The 24,314-nt window shown below is 43.7% G+C and overlaps 1 long non-coding RNA gene across 2 annotated transcripts in view; it reads left to right on the forward strand.

Annotated features, from left to right (window-relative positions):
• The window catches only part of LOC124595416, a 488,794-nt gene that overhangs the window by 254,048 nt on the left and 210,432 nt on the right, over window positions 1–24,314 (forward strand). Inside the window, exon 1 of one of the 2 annotated variants that reach the window (XR_006978202.1) lies at window positions 21,145–21,179. The exons of the other annotated variant lie outside the window; for it this stretch is intronic. This is a non-coding gene — a long non-coding RNA (uncharacterized LOC124595416). Of the gene's footprint in view, window positions 1–21,144; window positions 21,180–24,314 lie in introns of those variants that run through there. 2 annotated transcript variants of the gene reach the window in all.

The following is a 24,314-nucleotide window of genomic DNA, read 5'->3' on the forward strand; positions in this document are numbered from 1 at the left end:
TGGGGGATTTGGAAGATTCATGATGCCACAGAAAATTGCACCTGCAGTAGCACCCTTACCAACTGATCGCAAGGAATAAACAAATCTAATGTTGTGTTCGTAGATTTTGCTACCATTTTCTTCAGTTGCAGTTACTGCAACACTGTTCCAAAAGGTGGTCATGTATGAACACTTATCACATTTCAGTTGTATTTCACTAGCAAGTCCTACGTGCTTTATTATGGAGAGTTCCAGACCAACTTCACTACAATGAATACATCTTACACAGTTTGAAAAAATTCCTTTGAGAACCGACATATCAAATATTTCATTGACATCCGATTCGCCCATAAAACATTCATAGTTTTCACTCATTGAACCAAGCTTCTTCTGTGAAGTATTTTCTTTCCCACTTTGACTGCTATGGGCAGGTGTACTTGAGAGGTTAGGTTCACTCACTTGGTTATCGTCTTTATTGTTTACAGTAATAACACATACCTTTGGCTTTCCAACATTTCTCCTTTTCTTAAAAGCCTTCAGAGGATTTCTAATAACTTTACTTTTACTCATTATTATACTTCAACAAAACAGAGACTCAAGAAACAGAATTAATTACGAATATTTTCGAGATAACGACAGAGTAAATAAACATGAAACAATCGACAATCACACCAGCGATATATATTGAACCATTACAGGTTAGCCACAACACATACTTTATCTCACATCACTAAAATGTACCTGATGAACACGGACGTTAATAATAACACCATTTGACAGCAGTTTAACGGCGCCACAGTGGGTCACGCCCATGTAGAACACATTTCAAAAAAAATTTAAAAATAGTTGTAGTCTTCGGAATTGAATAAATTATATATCTATTAAAAGGTAATAGTCTGCAGATTCAGAAAACGCAAAAAAGTAAAAATTGAACTTTTCATGATTTTGAGCCTTTCCGGAGCCCCTTAAGCACAAGTCTAACCGTCTGTAAACATTCAGTTTTTCTGTAAGAATAATCATCAGCTTTACGGACATGGGGATCAGTAAGTTGGCGTTTTTTCGTTCACTGACTAGTAACTGCGAGCAACTCCGCGCCTATTCAAAACTTACTCATTGTATCAAAGATAGTACCGACAATTATGCGTCGAGATCACACATGTAGATACATATTGTGGTTATCTATTTTGTCAAGCTGATTTCTGAGAAACGGCATAAGCGATAAATTTGTTGCTCCTTGGAGCTTACGGGCGCTCAACGCCAAGGTTATCAGCGTTTTTGTCATTAATAACGTCTTCTATAACGCAAATGAATTGTAGAATATAATTAAGCAGTACAAGAAATACCAACTTTCGAAGATTGACACGCTCTTGATTGTCACCAGAGGACGATGAAACAATGGAAACTGTGAAAGCAGGGGATCCTTCTTGAATCGCAGCGACTTGGAAACCGTGAGAATTTTATACCGTTGACATTGAAAAAGGTAGGAATACTTCAGGTTCCAGTATTGACGTGTCACTTATCAGTGGGATAAGCAGGAGACAGGAAGTGAAAGTCTCCGATAAACATAGCATCTGTGTCATTGCTTTCCTCGCTCATGCCAGTTAGACCACACTCCGCGACAAATAAATTGACTAAAGGTCTGAGTGCAGTTGGCGGGAGTCCGAGGTATCTGGTCGGCTGTTTGAGGCTGTTAACAGAGGAATTTGAAGACGCGGAAGCACTTGAGATTAGTAGGCCTAATGCACACTGTGTACGATAGAGCAGCCTCGTAATTAAGACATCGCGTGGAGAATTCCGGAGACGCGTCCCATTACCTGTAGAAAGGTCTGCGTTCCGACTCTTGCCCAAGCCTGCTGACTTTGTCCACGACGGTGCTATTTACAATCGCGGTTGATTGTAAGATGGTCATTGACGGAATGTTATCTGGATATGTAGTGGAGAGGAAGACTCTGGCGCGACATCCTAGAAAGCACTTGAGATACACACTACGCTCGAAGTTTGGGAATAGGAGTTGATGTTCAAAGACGGTTTGCCAATTACAGTGTTATTCTTTCAGAGACGACAAACCATTTGCAAAATCAACAGCGTTATCAGTTGAACAGACACGAAGTCCACAGGGTGAACCCGCTGCACCGACAAAATTTCGTGGTTCGTTCAGGGATATTTTCTGAGTTCTTTGATGTAAGGGAGGAGGGATCAGCGAACATCCGGCTGTCCTGCTTCGGATTATCCGTTTTGTGAGTTTTGCTTGCGTTGTTCGACGATTTTTGAAAACATGGAAAGCATAGCTTGAAGTATTGTAATTGCAACGAATATTTTCGGTAATAATACATTATTATGCATTTGATTCATGTTTCACAGCTGGAAGATGATGCGAATCGCAATCCACCGTCGGACATTCCTGTGTATATGTTTCACTAGCACTTTCCCTAGAAGATAAATGTCTAAATTTACCATTTAAAGCCGACAGTAAAAGGAAACGATTTCGATTCTGTTCTCTGACGGTTATCTTCAGAATTTTTGCTCTGTGTTAATATGAACTGAAAGCGTAGTGTTAAAACATGTCAAGGATGATTGCATTGCAGATCGTACTTTCTAACCGTCGACAGATCTTAATTGTAATGTAGCTTCTGTCCGGAACCGCGAGGCTGCTACGGTCGCAGGTTCGAATTCGGCCTCGGGCATGGATGTGTGTGATGTCCTTAGATTAGTTAGGTTTAAGTAGTACTAAGTCTAGGGGACTGATGACCTCAGATATTAAGTCCCATAGCGCTTAGAGCCATCTGAACCATTTTGTAATGTAGCTACTACAATAAATATGGCCGATATTCTTTCTTGAAAATGCGAACCGTCGTCAGAAACAAAATAAATAAAAACAGGGACGGAAAAAGCTGAACAATTATTTTTCCAAATTAAGCTGAAAGCAGCTGATATATCCGTTTTAAATGCAATTTTGTAAATATCTTGTCAGTTTCAGACCAGTAATGCCTAAGCAATGCAATAGGCTTCCAAATGTGACATGCAACATGAGCGTTAGTTCAATCACCAGCGGTTCCCAGCAAAAAACTATCAGTGTTTTTCGGTTTCCGTGCAGTCTTGGGTCCACAGTAACGCGGATAATTGCATGTTTACATTTATATGACGAGTGCAACACATCTTGTATTCTTCTCATTAGAAATGCAGTACAGATTTCGAGTTCGAAGGTTGCAAGATGTGCCTCACCCGTCGTGGAAACATTGGCATAAAAGTACAGTTTTACTATATACTGTGGATTTCAGCAACTGACAAGCATCAAAGACTGCTACATATGTATAAACGTTCTAAGTTGCGCAAGATGTATTTGAGCTGTGTATATTTTTACTTGTAACGAGTCTGTTTGTAATTTCATTTTTGATAAACTTGTGTGGAACATGAAATATACTGTTCACCAAAATGTTAACATGGCTTGATAAATGAACGCTCGACGGAACGTGACGTACAAGCAAAAAAATTTTTGAAGATCTGAAGGTACAGTTGTACCTGTCGACACCGTTCAATAAGAAATAGCTTTTAATGCCATCTTGATAATAAAAAATTTCATTAAGATGCGTACAAATCGCTCCTTTTTATTTTTCATTTTGAGGAACTTCAGTACTTCAATCAAGCTTATTAATAGTCTATCTACCTTGTAATAATCTCAGACAAGTATACTGAAACAAAATCGTACGTTTCGTTTAACTTATACCGTTGGTGTGACATTTGCTGTGTGACATCCTCATTGATTTACAAACTTTGTTAGGTCTGCTGTCATTTTACTAGTGAAGTATTGCGTGACATGGAGTTAATTTGAAAAGAATGTCACCAATACAGGAAGGAAAGAAGATGTCATCGAGAAGTATTATGAAGGAACAAAATAACAGCGCAGCTCCATTTGAAAGAACGAATTTGACAGTTACATCTAGGTGGCTGGTAAGGATATGGTACGCGCTGTCGATATTAATTGATGAACCCATAGTGATTATGTGTCGAAGTGAAAATATTATCAGTATCGTCAGCACATCAGAAGTATATAAACTGAAAGAAGTGCCTCACTCTGTACATTCCTTTTCTTGCTGTTCAACAGGAGGATGTCGGAGGAAGGCTCAGACTGAAGTACCGCGAAACCTCCGCCCCGGAGAAACTGTTGCGTGTGGCGCGCTAGCCTGGGAACGTCCTTTGCTTTACTCCTTTTCAATCAGAGCGCCGCGTCTGCAGAAGTTCTTGGCAAACTACTTGACTGCTTGTGCGCACGTGGTCCCCGCATTCCGTCTGTGTGTTTAATAAATGGCGCGTGGTCCGCACAGAAAGTGGGGCACTCAGCGCTCTTTGCGTGGCCCTCCCGGCAGGAGTGACGCAGCCGTCCTCCGCTGGAGTGGGCGCGCGACTTCGCAAAGGAACGCGAAATGCCAGCAGCTGCTCTGAAGGTTTCCTTTGATGCCGGCTGCCTCTTTCATATCGTGACAGTGTAGTCGTCTTTGCAGTTCGGCTCTACTATTGATCTCCTCCGCACATCCAACTTTGTGTATAACTACTGTGTCTCACAAGGGGAGGCCGCCAATTGTAAAATTCAGATTCGATTCATACTGCGCATAGTAGAAGCTCATGGCCAAAGGTGTAATGTGGCAAAGCACCAAGATGCACTTCTCAGCCGTTGTCGAGAAAACCGACAGCTAAAAGAAACCGTTACAGTGAAATACTCTCTACCGATTAATAGTTTTCCAGAGCGTTGTAGCGCAGCGGTAAGCGTTCGGGTTCGTAATCCGAAGGTCGCCGGATCGAATCCGCGCCATGCAACTTTTTTTTTATTATTAGTTTTTTGTAATTCATATTTTATATATATATATATATATGAATTTCTTATGCATGTTGGTGAAGGTGGATCGCTCTCCAATTGTACCGCCTCCATTTTTCCGTTTGTTTAACAGGGTGTACCAAAGCTCTCCCGTCCGCACTGATTTTCGACGATGTTATAAGTTGCACTAGGGACCGCATCTACCTTCTTTCGAAGTTAGCAGGCAACTACGCTGTTATGCGGCGGCTCGTTTCGGCCCATTCAACATCTGTCCTTCAAGTGTAACGCGCGAGTAACGGAGTTTATATTTCATACCTGCCACAGCAAATTTGTGTTCGTGGGGTTTCTATTCTACACTCCTGGAAATTGAAATAAGAACACCGTGTATTCATTGTCCCAGGAAGGGGAAACTTTATTGACACATTCCTGGGGTCAGATACATCACATGATCACACTGACAGAACCACAGGCACATAGACACAGGCAACAGAGCATGCACAATGTCGGCACTAGTACAGTGTATATCCACCTTTCGCAGCAATGCAGGCTGCTATTCTCCCATGGAGACGATCGTAGAGATGCGGGATGTAGTCCTGTGGAACGGCTTGCCATGCCATTTCCACCTGGCGCCTCAGTTGGACCAGCGTTCGTGCTGGACGTGCAGACCGCGTGAGACGACGCTTCATCCGGTCCCAAACATGCTCAATGGGGGACAGATCCGGAGATCTTGCTGGCCAGGGTAGTTGACTTACACCTTCTAGAGCACGTTGGGTGGCACGGGATACATGCGGACGTGCATTGTCATGTTGGAACAGCAAGTTCCCTTGCCGGTCTAGGAATGGTAGAACGATGGGTTCGATGACGGTTTGGATGTACCGTGCACTATTCAGTGTCCCCTCGACGATCACCAGTGCTGTACGGCCAGTGTAGGAGATCGCTCCCCACACCATGATGCCGGGTGTTGGCCCTGTGTGCCTCGGTCGTATGCAGTCCTGATTGTGGCGCTCACCTGCACGGCGCCAAACACGCATACGACCATCATTGGCACCAAGGCAGAAGCGACTCTCATCGCTGAAGACGACACGTGTCCATTCGTCCCTCCATTCACGCCTGTCGCGACACCACTGGAGGCGGGCTGCACGATGTTGGGGCGTGAGCGGAAGACGGCCTAACGGTGTGCGGGACCGTGGCCCAGCTTCATGGAGATGGTTGCGAATGGTCCTCGCCAATACCTCAGGAGCAACAGTGTCCCTAATTTGCTGGGAAGTGGCGGTGCGGTCCCCTACGGCACTGCGTAGGATCCTACGGTCTTGGCGTGCATCCGTGCGTCGCTGCGGTCCGGTCCCCGGTCGACGGGCACGTGCACCTTCCGCCGACCACTGGCGACAACATCGATGTACTGTGGAGACCTCACGCCCCACGTGTTGAGCAATTCGGCGGTACGTCCACCCGGCCTACCGCATGCCCACTATACGCCCTCGCTCAAAGCCCGTCAACTGCACATACGATTCACGTCCACGCTGTCGCGGCATGCTACCAGTGTTAAAGACTGCGATGGAGCTCCGTATGCCACGGCAAACTGGCTGACACTGACGGCGGCGGTGCACAAATGCTGCGCAGCTAGCGCCATTCGACGGCCAACACCGCGGTTCCTGGTGTGTCCGCTGTGCCGTGCGTGTGATCATTGCTTGTACTGCCCTCTCGCAGTGTCCGGAGCAAGTATGGTGGGTCTGACACACCGGTGTCAATGTGTTCTTTTTTCCATTTCCAGGAGTGTATATATCCTAATAGGCCTGTTAACAACACTACTCACGGACAACGCAAATGCCGTCCTACCTAGCACAGAGAATTGGCCGTCCTACCCAGCACAGAGAATTGCAACTCTACAGTTTTACATACCCGTCGACGCTGTGTGCGTCGATGAAGTGACAACTGACATCCGACCATGATTTCTGGGTGTTTAACTTTTTTTGTAAGACGATGTGTGTAAAGTTCTGATGAAAATACTTAAGTTATTTAATTTTCAGTTTAATTCTGAGTAAAGTTCCGACGGCTATTTCTATAAAAAAATAAACATAAATTAAATTGTAAATTAGAATTTAAATTTAACGTAATACGGCAGTATAAAAATTACGTTGCAGGTTAGTCACAGGGAGAAGATGTTCAACAATGAAAAGATATTCAGCTCACTGTCCAACAGCAATCCGAAACTGTAATAAAGGAAAGAATGTATTGATTTAATGAATACTTCCCTTAAAAAGACCTGAGAAAGGCCGCATAGCAAACATAGTATCATAATTCGGAAACTGAAATGTAAGATATTACTGTTGTCCGAAAAGACCATTTTCAGAAACGCTTTGCTTCATATACATAAAAGTATTTTCTTTAAAGGTACAGCGGATGCCAGGAGTTCCCCCAACACGGACGCCGGCACACTAGATACACATCCGGGAACTTTATTTTGAGTTTAGCCGCCTACGTTGTTAAAAGTGTGCGGTGACCCACGCGGCTGGTCTTTAGCCGTAATAAACTTCTCTGATGTGTATTCAATTCTTTTTCTTTCTCAAGAGTTTCTGATTCTCTGATGTTCTCGGCTCACTACTAGCTGCGATGTCTCTTAGACAGTGCAGCTGACGGGATGGTTGAACGTTTTAAGGGAAAAATCTATGGTAAATATAAGGGACGACCAAAAAGCTTCCGTTCGAAGGCTACACTAACCCGTTGCCTACATGTCGGTGCTCATATACCCGCATGAGAGTCGCGCTGGGTTGCATAGATGCAGCATCAACGTCCTCACTCGGAAACTTTTTGATCGCCTCTTATAGTTACCAAAGAAGGAAGAGCAGTAGGCCATTTTCTGAGATACTCAGGTATAACTTGGCCCCGATATGAGCAGTAGAAGGGCAAAATTGAAGGACGTTGCAAGCATTAAGATTTGTAAAAGAGGTTATCAAGGATTACGGGAGTGTAACGCCAAACAGATGAATAGATTGACACGAGATGAGGAGGACTGAAGAAAGGCATCAGTGGAGAGAACGCGTATAGACTAAAAAGATAAATCCTGCTAACTCTGCACATACGCTGCGCAGATCGAGTGTCCACATCCATTCAGGGACAACAACATCTTAATATAATTGCACTCTCGGTAACGCTTTTTTACCAGTCGAAGACAACATAGTTTTATCGCATTTTGTAGAAGTGGGATCCGAATCCCCGCCTGGGCAACTGAAAAACATTTTTCGTGATTTCCCAAAATAAGTTCACTCAAGTGGTTGTACGAGGTGCATTCAAGTTTTAAGGCCTCCGATTTTTTTTTCTCCGGACTGGAAAGAGATAGAAACATGCGCATTGTTTTAAAATGAGGCCACGTTCATTGTCAATACGTCCCAGAGATGGCAGCACCTTACGGCAGATGGAATTTTACCGCCAGTGGCGAGAATGAGAACTGTTTTAAATACTTAAAATGGCGACGTTTTCCTTACTTGAACAGCGTGCAATCATTCGTTTTCTGAATTTGCGTGGTGTGAAACCAATTGAAATTCATTGACAGTTGAAGGAGACATGTGGTGATGGAGTTATGGATGTGTCGAAAGTGCGTTCGTGGGTGCGACAGTTTAATGTAGGCAGAACATCGTGTGACAACAAACCGAAACAACCTCGGGCTCACACAAGCCGGTGTGACGAAATGATCGAGAAAGTGGAGAGAATTGTTTTGGGGGATCGCCGAATGACTGTTGAACAGATCGCCTCCAGAGTTGGCATTTCTGTGGGTTCCGTGCACACAATCCTGCATGACGACCTGAAAATGCGAAAAGTGTCATCCAGGTGGGTGCCACGAATGCTGACGGACGACCACATGGCTGCCCGTGTGGCATGTTGCCTAGTAATGTTGACGCGCAACGACAGCATGCATGGGACTTTCGTTTCGTCAGTTGTGACAATGGATGAGATGTGGATGCCATTTTTCAATCCAGAAACAAAGCGCCAGTCAGCTAAATGGAAGCACACAGATTCACTGCCACCAAAAAAATTTCGGGTAACCGCCAGTGCTGAAAAAATGATGGTGTCCATGTTCTGGGACAGCGAGGGTGTAATCCTTACCCATTGCGTTCCAAAGGGCACTACGGTAACAGGTGCATCCTACGAAAATGTTTTGAAGAACAAATTCCTTCCTGCACTGCAACAAAAACGTCCGGGAAGGGCTGCGCGTGTGCTGTTTCACCAAGACAACGCACCCGCACGTCGAGCTAACGTTACGCAACAGTTTCTTCGTGATAATAGCTTTGAAGTGATTCCTCATGCTCCCTACTCACCTGACCTGGCTCCTAGTGACTTTTGGCTTTTTCCAACAATGAAAGACACTCTCCCTGGCCGCACATTCACCAGCCGTGCTGCTATTGCCTCAGCGATTTTCCAGTGGTCAAAACAGACTCCTAAAGAAGCCTTCGCCGCTGCCATGGAATCGTGGCGTCAGCGTTGTGAAAAATGTGTACGTCTGCAGGGCGATTACTTCGAGAAGTAACGCCAGTTTCATCGATTTCGGGTGAGTAGTTAATTAGAAAAAAAATCGGAGGCCTTAGAACGTGAATGCACCTCGTAGAGGCCCATGCAACGATTGACTAACGTTTTGATCCCCGTTATTACTCAGTTGAGCTAATCCTCCTTCTCCGTGCAACTCAGCACATTAGATACAGAGATATTCATTCTTCAGACGGTCGTACCACGGTTCGAATCGCAGGAAGATGTCAGAAGTAACAAAATACTCTACAGTACTCGAGTTAGCGACGAATGCTTGCGTAGCATGTCTGTGTAACACTTGGATCATCAAGCCACTCCTTCCTGTGCTCAGTTACGTTGAAAGCGACCGAATATGCGACGTGACATTCGCGCACTCTCTTTACTTCATCGGTTTCTTAGTCACTGGAGCCCTCAGTACCTCTCCTCGCATATTAGATGTCTATAACCAATCGATAAGTGTCATACAAAGTCTAAGGCGTCCAGCGTGTTGAATGTATCTATACATAACTCTAATTCTTTGTCTGTCTTCTTTTACCAAGTGACTTGGTACATTAGTTATCGTAATGGACTTGCATTCTGGACGACGACGATTCAAACCCCCGCGCGGCCAGCCAGAATCAGGTTCTTCGGTTTTGCCTAAAACGCCTAACGTGAATGCCGGGATGGCTCCTCTGAAAGTGCACGGCCGATTTCCTTCCCCACTCCGAGACTGCGCTGCACTTCTAATCATCTCGCCGTCGTCGGGGTTTTTCCGTGGAGGTAAAAAAAAAAAGAAGGGAGGTGGCACTACAGACTTACACCGTACACCGTTATTTTGAAGCCAGAGTGGGCGGGGCTTGCCGGAATTTTAAGTATCCCCAGACATTAGCAAACTAATGTTTACGAGTGCTTCTTGTTCATTATTTCTGTCGCGTGCGCGCAACAGCTGTTTTAAGTACTAAAAATTATAGAGTTTACATGAATAACAGAATCAGGAAGGCAGTTTCGAACGTTTTCCTGTTCTTTAATGCGTATTTGCTCTAGTAATACGACACAGTCAGAGTGATGTCACGGGGAAGTGTCACGGCGGTGAACTATGGGGGTATGAACTGAATGCGGTGAACCTAATGTTTTGGGCTCCTTAAGATGGCGGACATCACTTTCAAGTCTGTGATTAATGCCACCTCCCTCCTTTTTTTACCTCCATGGTTTTCTCCAGCTATCCGTCTTCCATCTGGTGAGCAGCGAAGCAGTCTGTATCTCAATCACATTGGCGGCACTACCCCGTCTTTCCTCGTCTGTCTGTTTCTGCTTTTCCTACACCTCATCTGCTAACCTCAACCCATTACTTCTAGCTATTTTCCAGTCCAGTCTACTTCCTCTCCAAGGTTGGTTTCTTCTGTACTGCTTCCATAAGGAAATTAATGAGAAAATTACTTAACAAAGTGTTAAGAAGATTGGTACTACTGTAATACTTTAATCCCATTAATATGTGTCTCACTCTTTTATTGGTTTGGCTTACTGAATAACGCCTGAAATAACTTCAGGATTCTTTCTTTTCTCCTTTCTCTCTTTCCAGTAGTTTTTGATCCTTTCCCAATGTTTGTCTCTTATTTCTTGTTTCTATATTGCGCTTGTCTATTTCTTCGTTTTCTCCTGGAAAACCTAGAAACATCTTACTTTTGCCTTGAAATTTGCTCTTTTTCCTATTTCTCCCTCCTGTATTTCCGTTTTGCTCAGCCCTGGTTCAAATGGCTCTAAGCACTATGGGACATAACATCTGAGGTCATCAGTCCCCTAGACCTAGAATTACTTAAACCTAACTAACCTAAGGACATCACACACATGCATGCCCGAAACAGGATTCGAACCTGCGACCGTAGCAGCAGCGCGGTTCCGGACGAAAGCGCCTAGAACCACTCGGCCACCGCGGACGGCGCTCAGGCCTGCATTAATATCTTTGATCCATGTCACTGATGGTTTAGTTCTTCTTTTGTTATCATTGTGTCTAATATTCGTTCTGTTCTTTTATAAACTTCTTTATTAGGTCTTAATTTTCGTTTACTATTATCATATTTTAATCCCAAGATTTTCCTCGGTATTTTCCTTTTCTTACTTTCTATTGCACCTAATTGTTCGGCTGTTTAACGAAAGCCATTGTGAAGCATAGAGCATACTGTTCTGATGGCAGTATTTTTTTTTAGAGTACAGAGTTTTGCATCTATGCTTAAAGAGTTATTCTTATGCAAGTTAAATGTTAATCCAAATGCCTCGTCCATTTTCCTTTCTCTTGATAAGTTGACTTCTTTGTCGATAGCATTGGGTTGTATTATTTCACCTAGATATTTTCATTCTTCCAGTATGACTTTCCATGCATTTATTAAACTGCAACAATCAGATCGAAAACGTTCGGGGAAAAGCTAACCATAGACTGCTTTTACTGCCAGAACAGTTGGAATTTGACCCATATCTGCTAAAGATACTGCATATTCTACGCTTCTTCGTCCTGCCCTGGAATATTCCTGCGCTGTATGCAGTCTTTATCAGATAGGATTGACGGAGGACATGGAAAAATTTCAGAGAAGGGCAGCTCGTTTTGTATTAACGTGAAAAACAGGAAAGAGTGTCACGGATATGATGCACGAGTTGGGGTGGCAGCTATTTAAACGAACACTTTTCTTGTTACAGCTAGATGTTTTCATGAAATTTCAATTACCAAATTGGGACAGACGACCGTTCTCATAAACTACCAGAAATCAGAACTCGCATATAAAAATTTAAGTGTTCGTTTTCTCCCACATACTATTCGACACTGGAACTATTTCTCAGTAGTCTAAAAGTGGCTCGATGAACCCAATTTCAAGCACTTCAGCGTGAATTGCAGAGTTGTCATGTAGAGGTAGATTTCGGTGCTTTCTTGGTATCTGCCATACACCTTCAAAAGACATACATAGGCCTGTTTTTGATGTTGTCTCTTTTATGAGTTTTATCTGTATTGTTGCAGCTTCTATAGTTTCAGCCAAAATGACCAAACACTCAGATTTTTTAAAATTCCTCCTTCTGCTGTTATTTTCCTCTATTCCTTTTTTGCCTTTTGTAATACGCAAATGAACAGCAGTGGGAACTGAAAAATCCTACTAATTGAGGAGATCCCCCGTAGATGTTACAAACATTTTCTATATTAGCTTGCAAACGACTGGTGGTCATAATAGGGATAACAAGAAATTAACTCCCCATCTTCAGCGCTTCCAACTAAATACAGTTCTGTTGCACAGACTCTAACTAATTCCCAGGAGCTGGAACTAAAACGTGAAAAACTAGCACTCGAGAAACTGTTGCCTACAACGAAGCCTAATTTCTCGGCGTGACGCAGTCTTCCCCGATGGCACGTCGACCAGAGTTGAAGTGATGGACTCCAAGCAGTCGGCACATGACTCTGCCATATGTCGCTGGTGCGGACTGTCCGACCCATAGGGTCCGCTTAAGCAGTCTTTCTTTAGGAAGAGACTTGCTGCCCCCTTCCCTGGTCACTCGTGACCAGATGGTGGCGTGGTTTGATGGTGCGGCCAGCGAGGCGAGGTAGCCGGTGGTCCGCAGCTCTCGATGCGCCTCGTGGCGGTCTGCCTTTCTACATGCTAGAAGTCCGCACGTGGCTACTATGGAGGGTCGCCTGCACCGACCCGCGCTTCGTAACTGTCGTGAGGGTTGCGGCCGCTGCCCCTGGTCACCACAGCAGGGACAATCCGTGTCCTCGTCTTACACCAGTTTAAACATCAAATTCTTTAGAGGTTTCACGTAAAAGCTTAAATTTCCATTTTGTATTTATTAATGTATCTTTTACGATTGCAACTGATTTGGTGTCTGCTCCAAACGCTTATAAGGTGCTGAATATTTTTCCTCTATCAATCGAATCATATGTTTTTTTTTTTAGTCCACAGATGTTATATACATTGAAGTGCCAAATTGGTATACGCATGCGTGTTCAAATACAGAGATATGTAAACAGGCAGAATACGACGCTGCGCTTGGCAACGCCAGTCAGTGTAAGACAACAAGTGTCTGGAGCAGTAGTCAGATCGGTTACTGCTGCTACAATCGGAGGTTATCAAGATTTAAGTGAGTTTGAGAGTGGTATTATAGTTGGTGCACGAGCGATGGCACACAGCATCTCAGAGGTAGCGATCAAGTGGAGATTTTCCTGTACGACCATTTCACGAATGTACTATGAATATTAGGAATCTGGTAAAACAACAAATTTCGGACATCGCTGCGGCCGGAAAAAAATCCTGCAAGAACGGGATCAACGACCACTGAAGAGAATCACTCAACGTGGCAGAAGTGCAACGCTTCCGCAAGTTGCTGCAGATTTCAGTGCTGGGTCATCAACAAGTGTCAGCGTGCGAACCACTCAACGAAACATCATCGATATGGCCTCTCGGAGCCGAAGGCCCACTCGTATACCCTTGATGACCGCACGACACAAAGCTTTACTCCTCGCCTGGGCCCGTCAACATCGACATTGGACTGTTGATGACTGGAAACATGTTGCCTAGTCGGACGAGTCTCGTTTCAAATTGTATCGAGCGAATGGACGTGCACGATTATTGTGACAACCTCATGAATCCACAGACCCTGCATGTCAGCAGGGGACTGTTCAAGCTGATGAAGTATCTGTAATGGTGTGGGGCGTGTGCAGTTGGAGTGATAAGGGACCCCTGAAACGTCTAGGTACTACTCTGACAGATGACACGTACGTAGGCACCCTGTCTGATCACCTGCATTCATTCACGTCCATTGCGCATACCGACGGACTTGGGCAATTCCAGCACGACAATGCGACACCCCACATAGTTGCTACACAGTGTCTCCAGGAACACTCTTCTAAGTTTAAACACTTCCGCTGGCCACCAAACTTCCCAGACATGAACGTTACTGAGCATAGCTGGGATGTCTTGCAACGTGCAGTTTAGAATAGATCTCCACCCCCTTGTACTCTTACGGATTTATGGTTAGTCCTGCAGGATTCATGGTGTCAGTTCCCTCCAGCACTACTTTAGGTATTGGGAGAATCCATGCCACGTCGTGTTGCGTCACTTTTGCGAGCTCGCGAGAGCCCTACACGATGTTAGGCAGGTGTACCAATTTCTTTGACACAGTAGTGTAAATAGTATTGGCTCTCATTCTTATATATTTGATTACGAATTTCAGACTTAAAATTTGTTGCACGCAAGATCTTGTATTACAATTATTGTTATCATTCAGTGTATCTCGTGTATAAGGCGCAGTAAAACTATCAAGGTTTTCAATTGTTAATAACTCTCGTATTACACAACTTTTTCCTTGTTGCGTAGTGAAGCAGTGTTGCCTATGCAGTGGCATTTCAGTAGCCAAGGAGCCGTGGTCGTGTCAGAACCGTTAGATAAATCGTGGAAGCCAGAAGAGACGGACTAACGGAGAGTTTCAGATCTTAAACAGAACGTGTATGTCAACAAATAATTGTACTGGACGAGTGTAACGGGAGGTAGGAGATAGTGCTACACCAGATCAAGTATCTTTGGAAGCAGCCTTCGCGTCTGCATTGCGAAAAATGGATACCAATTACGCGGCACGATTTTTAAGTTCTAAGACTTTATTTTATAGATTTATTTTTCTGGTTCTTAAATATCCCAGTACGTTGTAACCATACGGCTGTCAGAATATTATGTAGCAGATGTGGATTGTTAATTAATACCAGTCAGACGTTTCTGCCGTACTCTATGTATTATGCATAGAATAATGTTACATCACTCATAGTAATAATTTTACGTACGCCTAACTATGTCAGTCTTGGGTGTACCGCCAACACGTAATACGAAGTACTGCACGGTTTCACTGAGTAGGACAAGACTCTTCATAGGAAGTGCTGAAGTGCCCGCTGGTGTGGCATCTGGCGTGTCCCATGACATGGCCCACAGGTGTAGCCGTGAGGGGTGGCCATCTTGCGGCTGACGGCGTAGCGCATTATTTATTTATTTACTAGTTGACATACCTAGAACTGTCCTAGTATTCATTTTACTATTTTTCTGTTAGAAACGAAAACAAAAAATGAACTGTGTCTGTAATGTAGTGTCCATGTAGTCGTGAAAACACCTTTGAAATCATGCTGCAGAGTCAATGCGGCATGACTGCGGACAGTTTCTGTACGCTGTGAGCAGCTGTCTCGCGTGTCTCCAACGCGATTTTGTAAACGACTCTATGGCAACACCTCTCCACGGCTCTACAGACGGTTATTGTTTTCGCCTAAAGCCGTTCGCGCATCGCAGTCGAAAGATATCAAAAGCGCTGCCAGCTGAGGTGTCAGGTATTTCACAAGCTGATTCTATTGTACGATTGTCTTTATAGTAAAGAATAAATTTATTAAAATTTCAAGCATCATACGGGATTTTTTCACACATCTCAGAGTTCATGACATATCTCGTGATATATGAATTGCAGAGTGATATATTTGTGTACGTACCTTCAGTGCTAAATGTGGATACTGTCTGCAAAATGTGTTGCGAATAGAATTAGCAGCAAATAAGTAATAAATTTAAATGTAATGCATGATGCAGCAATTTTTTACGCATCTCAGTGTTTGTGACGTCTTATGTCGTGAACTATGACAAGTAGGTGGTCCCAATCCCCACAGCTATGGTTGCCTGTGGTTCTTAACCCCACAGTTATTGTTGCCTGACAGTAAGGACAATGTGTACCTAGTTTGATTAAAATTGGTAAAGTGGTTTAGGAGAAGATGTGGAAAATACGCAATTACGTACCCACACATATGTACATCCATTTTTGTAATATGTATGGGTTTACTTGCCGTGTGAAGCTTATTTGCCTGCAGTCTAGATACACAACGGATCCAACATTCCATTGGTTACACAACTAACAGTCATAATTACAATAATGACTGATATACAACTGTTGCGTTCTTTCACAATTTGTGTATATACTTTTCTTTCATAGTACAATAACAACTGAAAGAATGAAAATTCGGTTACTGATCTGTGCAGCCTATTGTTACTTAAGCTAAAAGGTGTTCAGTATGCCGAAAAATCGGACACATATAAATAAAAGACAAAAAAAGGGAAGAGGCAATAGAAGATAGAAAGAGATATGGGTAAATCTCCATCACAACAGCAGGGTTTTTGTGGTTTGGAATATCCGCCGAAGCCACACCGCAGGGCTACTTGTCTACATACTGTTATTCACTCCACTTCTATGCTGACGTTCAGGTGTTCCTCGGGTTCTGAATAACTAGAGCGTTTGCTACCGTTATAGGTCTGTTGTTAGTACTCACTAGGCAGCATTGCCCTTAATTGTAAAGATACAACTGAATATGACACAAAAAACATCTGATAGCTGAGATATTTACATGTAACGGAAATCTATAGTTACCTAGCGCTAAATGTTAACTACGCCAGATATCTTAGTAGCACTTCTCCTAGTCTCTCTCTCTCTCTCTTTCTTTCTTTCTTTCTTTCTTTTTCCTTCCTTACAGTTTAGCCAGCTTTTACTGTAAGCATGAGTGTTGCCGACGATGTGACAGTTGACCGTAAAGCTATGAGCTGCACACGTTTAATCACTTCATTTTCACTGCCTTACTCTCCCATTCACTGTGGGGTCCTGCTCCCTCTTATGCATACGGTGATAAGTCCGCGGCGACACCTTTCCTTATATTCTGCTAACACAAAAGCCTGCTCGAGATTTTCTTTGCAAGCTCGTTAGTTTTATGCCTTTTTCGTGGCCCCTTACGCCTGCTTACAGATGTGACGCAGTGGTTAGCCAGTCTGTCCGTGGCTGTGGTTGGGGTGAGGACGGCCTGCGGCCGGTGTCGAAAGGTGCGAGCGCGCTATTGATTGGCAGCGATCGGCCGGCTCTTGACCCAATTACGGGGAGCGTCGCCGTGATTACGGCTCGCCTCCCACCCTCACCCACACCCCTTCAGCCTAGCAGCTTTCAACGCCGCGCGGCACGATCGCTGCTATCTTTGTTCATAGCTCTGTCCACTGCAGCACAGACCATCGACAAATGTTTCTCCGAGTTAGACCAACTACTTGTCAAAATAGAAAGCATACCTCGTACGAAGCTCAGTTTGCTCTTGTTTGCAAAATATGGATCCAGGGCAGATGGAGGATTCCGTATTCCTAGATTTCCGTAAAGTATCTGACACTGTGCCCTACTGCCGACTGTTACCGAAGATACGAGCAAACGGAATAGGTCTAATAACTGCTTCTTCCTCCCTTGCGTATTTCGTCAGTTTATATATGTTCTTTTACTAAGAAGGGATGATAATGGAAATGAGCGTATGGCATCGCTGGCCAGGAGGCTCCTATTCGGGGAAGTTCGACCGCCAAGTGCAAATCTTATTTCATTCGACGCCACATTGGGCGACTTGCGCGCCGGTGATGAGGATGAAATGATGAGGACAACACAACACCCAGCCCACGAGCGGAGAAAATTTCCAACCCGGGCTAGGAGTCGAACCCGGGCCCGCTTGCATGGGAGGCAAGCACGTTACCACCCAGCTAAGCAGGGGGATGATGTGAAAACAGTACAAGGTTTGAAACTTCCTGGCAGATTAAAACTGTGTGCCCGACCGAGACTCGAACTCGGGACCTTTGCCTTTCGCGGGCAAGTGCTCTACCATCTGAGCTACCGAAGCACGACACACGCCCGGTCCTCACAGCTTTACTTCTGCCAGTATCTCGTCTCCTACCTTCCAAACTTTACAGAAGCTCTCCTGCGAACCTTGCAGAACTAGCACTCCTGAAAGAAAGGATATTGTGGAGACATGGCTTAGCCACAGCCTGGGGGATGTTTCCAGAATGAGATTTTCACTCTCCAACCTTCCAACGAGATACTGGCAGAAGTAAAGCTGTGAGGACCGGGCGTGAGTCGTGCTTCGGTAGCTCAGATGGTAGAGCACTTGCCCGCGAAAGGCAAAGGTCCCGAGTTCGAGTCTCGATCGGGCACACAGTTTTAATCTGCCAGGAAGTTTCATATCAGCGCACACTCCGCTGCAGAGTGAAAATCTCATTCTGAGTACAAGGTTTATTACCCGATGATCCCGTGAAAGATGTAGTGGCTAGACATTGGATTTCGAAGTTAGTGGTTGCAATAAAATTTAGCTTAAATGGGAGAATCAGTTATGAAGAAACATATTACTTACGCAATGACGCAAGTGAGTGCGACTAGCTGGGAGACCTGTAATCTTACTAAGAAAACATCTCCATTGCCTGTTTAAGAAAGCGATGCCATGAACGTATTATTTGAAACTGAAATTATGACACAATAATTTGAAGATATTGGACTTTGAAATCCCCGAGCTAAACGTTTGAGTAGATGACGGTCTGAGATATTTTGGACGTCCAACTTGCGCTAACAACGGTGATAATTTCTGCTGGCCAAATGCCTCGCGGCAGGCTCTTAAACGCAGCTCATCGTTTCTCTGTCGATGTGGGGGTGTTACAGTTCCCAGGTACGTGAGTGTCTCGAAGACATCTTAAGCAACAGAACTCAGTATGTTGTCCCCGACAGCGAGTGTTCATCAGAGACAAGGGTATCCTCAGGAGTCCCCAGGGAAGTGTGATAGGACCGCTGTTTTTTTTCTGTATACATATATGATCTGGCGGACATGGTCAGCGGCATTTTGTGGTTGTCTGCTGATGATGCTGTAGTGTATGAGAAGATATCGAACTTGAGTGACTGTAGGAGGATACAAGGTGACTTACACAAATTTCCTAGTCGATTTGATGAATGCCAGCTAGCTCTAAATGTAGAAAAATGTAAAATGATGCGTATGAGTAAGGAAGAAACCCATAATGCTAGAATACAGAATTAGTGGTGTCGTGCTTGGCACAGTCACGTCGATCAAATATCTAGGCGTAAAATGCTGTAAAGCGATATGAGATGAAACGAGCATGTGAGAATTGTGGCAGGGAAGGCTAATGATCCACTTTGGTTTATTTGGAAAATTTTAGGAATATGGTTCATTTGTAAAGGATGACCGCATATAGGAGGTTAATGCAACCTACTCTTGAGTACTGCTCGAGTGTTTGCCATTCGTACCAGGGGTCAGACTGAAGGAAGACATCGAAGCAAGTCAGAGGTGGGCTGCGATATTTGTTACTAGTAGGTTTGAACAGCACGAAGATGCTTGGGAGCTCAAATGGGAATTACTGGAGAGAAGCCGAAGTTCTTTTCGAAAACATTATTGGGAAAATTTAGAGAACTGGAATTTGAAGTTGACTGTCGAACGATTCTACCGGCAGCAATATACACTGCGCGTAAAGACCACGTAGAAAAGATAGGAGAAATTAGGGCAGCCTGTGGTTTTCCCCTCGCTCAGTTTGCGAGTAGAACAGGAAAGGAAATGAATAGTTTTGTACAGCGTATCGTCCGGCACGAACCGTACGTTGGCTTGCGTAGTATCTCTGTAGATGTATATGTAAATGAAGATGTAGAACCGCGAGACGTGTGCAAAGACATCAGATGCACACATATCTCCGGAAAACTAACGTGGCGTTATCGAATAGTTAACAGTTAGAAACATTTCCCTATTGAGTTGCACAGCTGTACCATCACCGTATTAACGAGGCGCTCTTTACGTTTAGGCCTGTCAATGTACTAGTCGACCAAAATATTGTTGCACTCGCAAGTGAGGGCGGTTCGGTCGGCTTACCTTGAGATCTCATCGTGAAGACACGCTGAACCACAACTGTCCTATAAGCATTCACAGTGTGATGCGTTTTTCTTGGTCACCACAGTGTTTGTTTGTCGTAACGGCGTCGCGTTTTTCCGATAACGGCGAGGGGAGGCCGAGTGCAGTAATATCATGTGGTGGTAAGTTCGTATGGGACCAAACTGCTGAGGTCATTGATCCCTAGACTCACACACTCACACCCATCCCCGAGGGAGGACTCGAACCTCCGACGGGTGAAGGGGGTGGGGGGTGGGGGGGGGGGTGGGGGGGGAGGTGAGGAGCGCCGCTTGAACCGGGGCAAGGCGCCAAGACCGCGCGACTACCCCGCGCGGCGGTAATATCATGATCGGGTAGCAGATGCTTCCTAAATTAACTTCAATACAGTACAAAAGCACTGCATCCTTTACATAACACATATCCTACAAATTGCGCCAAGTGTGTAGCAGTTTATACAAATGACAACTTGCACAAATATTTCAAATTAAACACACAAACGTTTCATTTCGTTAAGCCATGATAAAATATTGTTTAGTAAATTATACGTTTCACATATTTGTTTACAAAAGTTACAAATACACATTAGCAAAGCACTCTAACATCACGTTATACTTTTCAAATAGTCTTTGCATATCACAGTTATATTACGCCAGTTTTAAATGCAAAACATTTTTATAAATTTACCTGAAATATTGAATAGTTTTGTAACTGTATAAACATATAAAACATTTGTAAAAATGGCTCTGAGCACTATGGGACTTTACATCTATGGTCATCAGTCCACTAGAACATAGAACTACTTAAACCTAACTAACCAGTCATCACGAGGCAGAGAAAATCCCTGACCCCTCCGGGAATCTAACCCGGAAACCCGGGCGCGGGAAGCGAGAACGCTACCGCACGACCACGAGCTGCGGACTAAAACATTTGTAAACAGTCTTGCAACTTCCGACATTGCTTACAGAGCAATAGCATTCACATCACTTATGACAGTCAACACACTGGAAAAATCTCAGAGATGGTGTCGTCAACGCGTTTCCTTGTCCTAATCTGCAGAATTATCCATTTGTATTGATACAACAAAATGCGCAATTAATACTTGTCTTTTTTTTTTTTTTCAGGTGTGACAAGAGTCACATTGGAGCTTCAAGCATCCAAGTCTTGCGCAAGGTAAGCTACTCAGTTTTCCTGCGACAACTTGAAGCACTGCCCGTGTGTGGTAACCACTCGTCATTCCACTGTCGCACCAGTTGAGTTTACAACACTGGATTCGAATTTCCTCAAACCTTATTTAGATGGTCGTGGTTTTCCAAATAACAACATAAGATGCTCAAGTAAGAGCGAAGACTCCTCCTTCCCCATCCGGGCCAGTAGTTTGCTGTCGGCAGATGTTAAACTCAACATGCGCTTCCTCTATCGCACGGCGACGTCTTCAGAAGGGCAACAATTCACCTGTGTTTGTTTTATGTACAAGCCGCCTGCTGCACATTTACTAAGAAACCGCAACACCGCAATGACCTAGAGTACTGTGGCATTACTTAAACTTGCGGTTGATAAAAAAGAAAGGTCAGAGCCCCTCTTCAGTACAGCAACAGTACCCAACGAATCCACCTTGTAGATGTCGTCAGTGTAGTGTGACGAGTTTGATGGCTGCAGGCAGTTCCTGGTCTCTGGTCTTGAAGTTCATTTGTGCAGTCAGATTTCAGTGTAAATATTTATAGATGGAAACATGTCTTTATAGCTCAGTGTTTGTTTTGTAAACAAGTCACAGGATGCTCATGACTGACGTCGGACATTCTTTTACACTGTTGCCAACTTACATTTGGTTGAGATTTACAAAAACAAAGAACTGCAGGTCTACGTTACCTACAACATCAGCTCACTCTCAAGTCACGCTTGGCGTCTCTCCAAAATCTATTTAAAGACGTCCCTTTCCCCACCAGATTAAGGGTTGTGAACTTACACAACCAAGTTTATGTAATCTTTTTGTTTTGGTGGTCGTGGTGGGAGGGGGGGGGGGGGGTGGAAGGTGGTCATGTCAACAGGAACTTGCAACCGCAGCAACATTATGGAATGTATTTAATAACAGAATTAACCAGAGCGAAAGGTAGCTCTGTTTTAATTTACATTAATATCAAGTTGAAAGTGTTTTTCTGTGGTATATCAAAATTGTTTGAATGTATATTAATGTAGTAGCAATCGTACTTGACTCCACTGTTATAGCTGGCCGGAGTGGCCGAACGGTTCTAGGCGCTACAGTCTGGTACCGCGCAACCGCTACGGTCGCAGGTTCGAATCCCGCCTCGGGCATGGATGTGTGTGATGTCCTAAGGTTAGTTAGGTTTAAGTAGTTCCAAGTTCTAGGGGACTGATGACCTCAGAAGTTAAGTCCCATAGTGCTCAGAGCCATTTGAACCGTTTTCCACTGTTATATCTTCATATCAGTCCGCCATCTTGGTAAAGTAAGTGTAAGTTTTGCGAAATTTAAAAAGACTGCGAATTTATGTTTAAATTGTCCCATTTTAAAGGAATTTTTGTGCTCATTCCAAATTTGCTTTTGATTTTACAAGTTTTTAACAATTCTGAAGTTATGGAGAATTTAATATTATGAGTAATATTTTATTAATAGCAATTCGGCTGATGAGGTTGGATATTTTGTTTTCCAGCGTTTGCTGAACAACGTTGCTTTTCAAAATAATCGTTTAAATGAATTTCAATATTGCACAGCAGCTTTCTTTGTTAATACTTGATTCAGTTTTGAAATCAGCCAAATGAGTTATCCCCCATGACAGATATTATCCTTCTGTGGTCTTTAATCTTTATATTTCCTCAATTCATGGTAGCAAAATATGGGGCAATGAATTAAACTGGTTTCAACATCTGCAATATGGGTTTGCTACACAAACCGTGAAATAAAACATCGGAAGGATTTATTATAGCAATAGATTCAGCAAGCAATCAGCAATAATGTGCTGTTGTTATAAGTATGCCTTATATCTAAGAAAAAGTGGAATTCACTCGAAATATTTTTTGTTAGTTTTAAACAGTTTGTTATTACGTGTCGTGATCGACTTCTTTCAGGAATTAATTATCGACAACTACTGAAACTACTTTTGATTTTACTGGTTTCAGGGCTAAAGTCATCTCAAAATGACAGCATATAACTCCGTTACATCTCGATAGAAAAATTGTGACACATCCCCCTAAAACATCATCATAATGAGATATTCAAGAGTCACTGCTGCAAAGAGTTTTTCCCACGCAATACAGCCTTTAAGCATACGCATGCGTGTTGCGTCTACGTCTTTTGTACTGTCACCTACTAACCTTCCTCTTGGTCGTCATATCTGCCTTTGAATATACAGGCTGTTCGGAAATTCCCGGTACAAACTTCTAGGACTTGTGGAGCAGAGTGAGCACATAATATTCTGAATAGGAACCCACGTCCAGAAACGTGCCGTTTCCGTTCTACAACAGTTCCTATTCAGGTATGTAACGCGTCCACGTCTGCTGAGGGAAAGAGGAAAGTCTCAGAGCTGTTTGTCCTGGTATGCAATGGATTAGACACGTGACGTGTTCTACTTCAGGCTGTCACCTATATGGACTACTTCTTGTGGACTCGTGTGCAAAATGTAATTTAAGACTCTTGTAGAGACAGATGAAGAGCTGCTGCCACGAATTCTGGGCGTTGCACTAGAAACTGAAAAGACAGAAGATGAGATGGAGAGTGTGTACCAGAACATGCTTCATAGGTAGAACGTCTGTAACAACGTTGGTGGTGACCACATCGAGCCTGTTGTAATGCATCATTACTGTTCTGTCCGTACAGTTTTGGAATAACGTAAACGAGCAATGTTTAAGTGTTAATACAAACAAAACATGTGCTTAAGTAATAAATGGATGTTTCGTTACGTTTCCTTCCGAATTGTTACTTAATAACTGTACTGCGTCATGTCTAATGCATTTCCTCAGGCGGAAGTGTATGAGTTAAACATCTGAACCGAAACCGTCGTAGGGACGTAGGTTTCTATTCAAAGTATTATGTACTCACTCTCCTCTACAAGTCCTAAGAGTTTCTAAGGGGAATTTCTGAACACCCTCTACATTCCTATCAAATAGAGACCTTCCTTACTACATCTACCATCCATCTTCTGGCTACCAGGCCCGCCCTTTTCCACTGCGGTCAATATTAGACTTCCACTGTAGTCTGTTGTCTGGTCGAGTAGTGTGTTTCGCTGTCTCTGTTAGTGACTCCCGACATTTACCTCTCTCTAATGCATGCAGAGCAAACTTTAGATTTTGAAT

The sequence above is a fragment of the Schistocerca americana genome, chromosome 2 (genome assembly GCF_021461395.2).
Source record: "Schistocerca americana isolate TAMUIC-IGC-003095 chromosome 2, iqSchAmer2.1, whole genome shotgun sequence".
Classification (NCBI taxonomy): domain Eukaryota; kingdom Metazoa; phylum Arthropoda; class Insecta; order Orthoptera; family Acrididae; genus Schistocerca; species Schistocerca americana.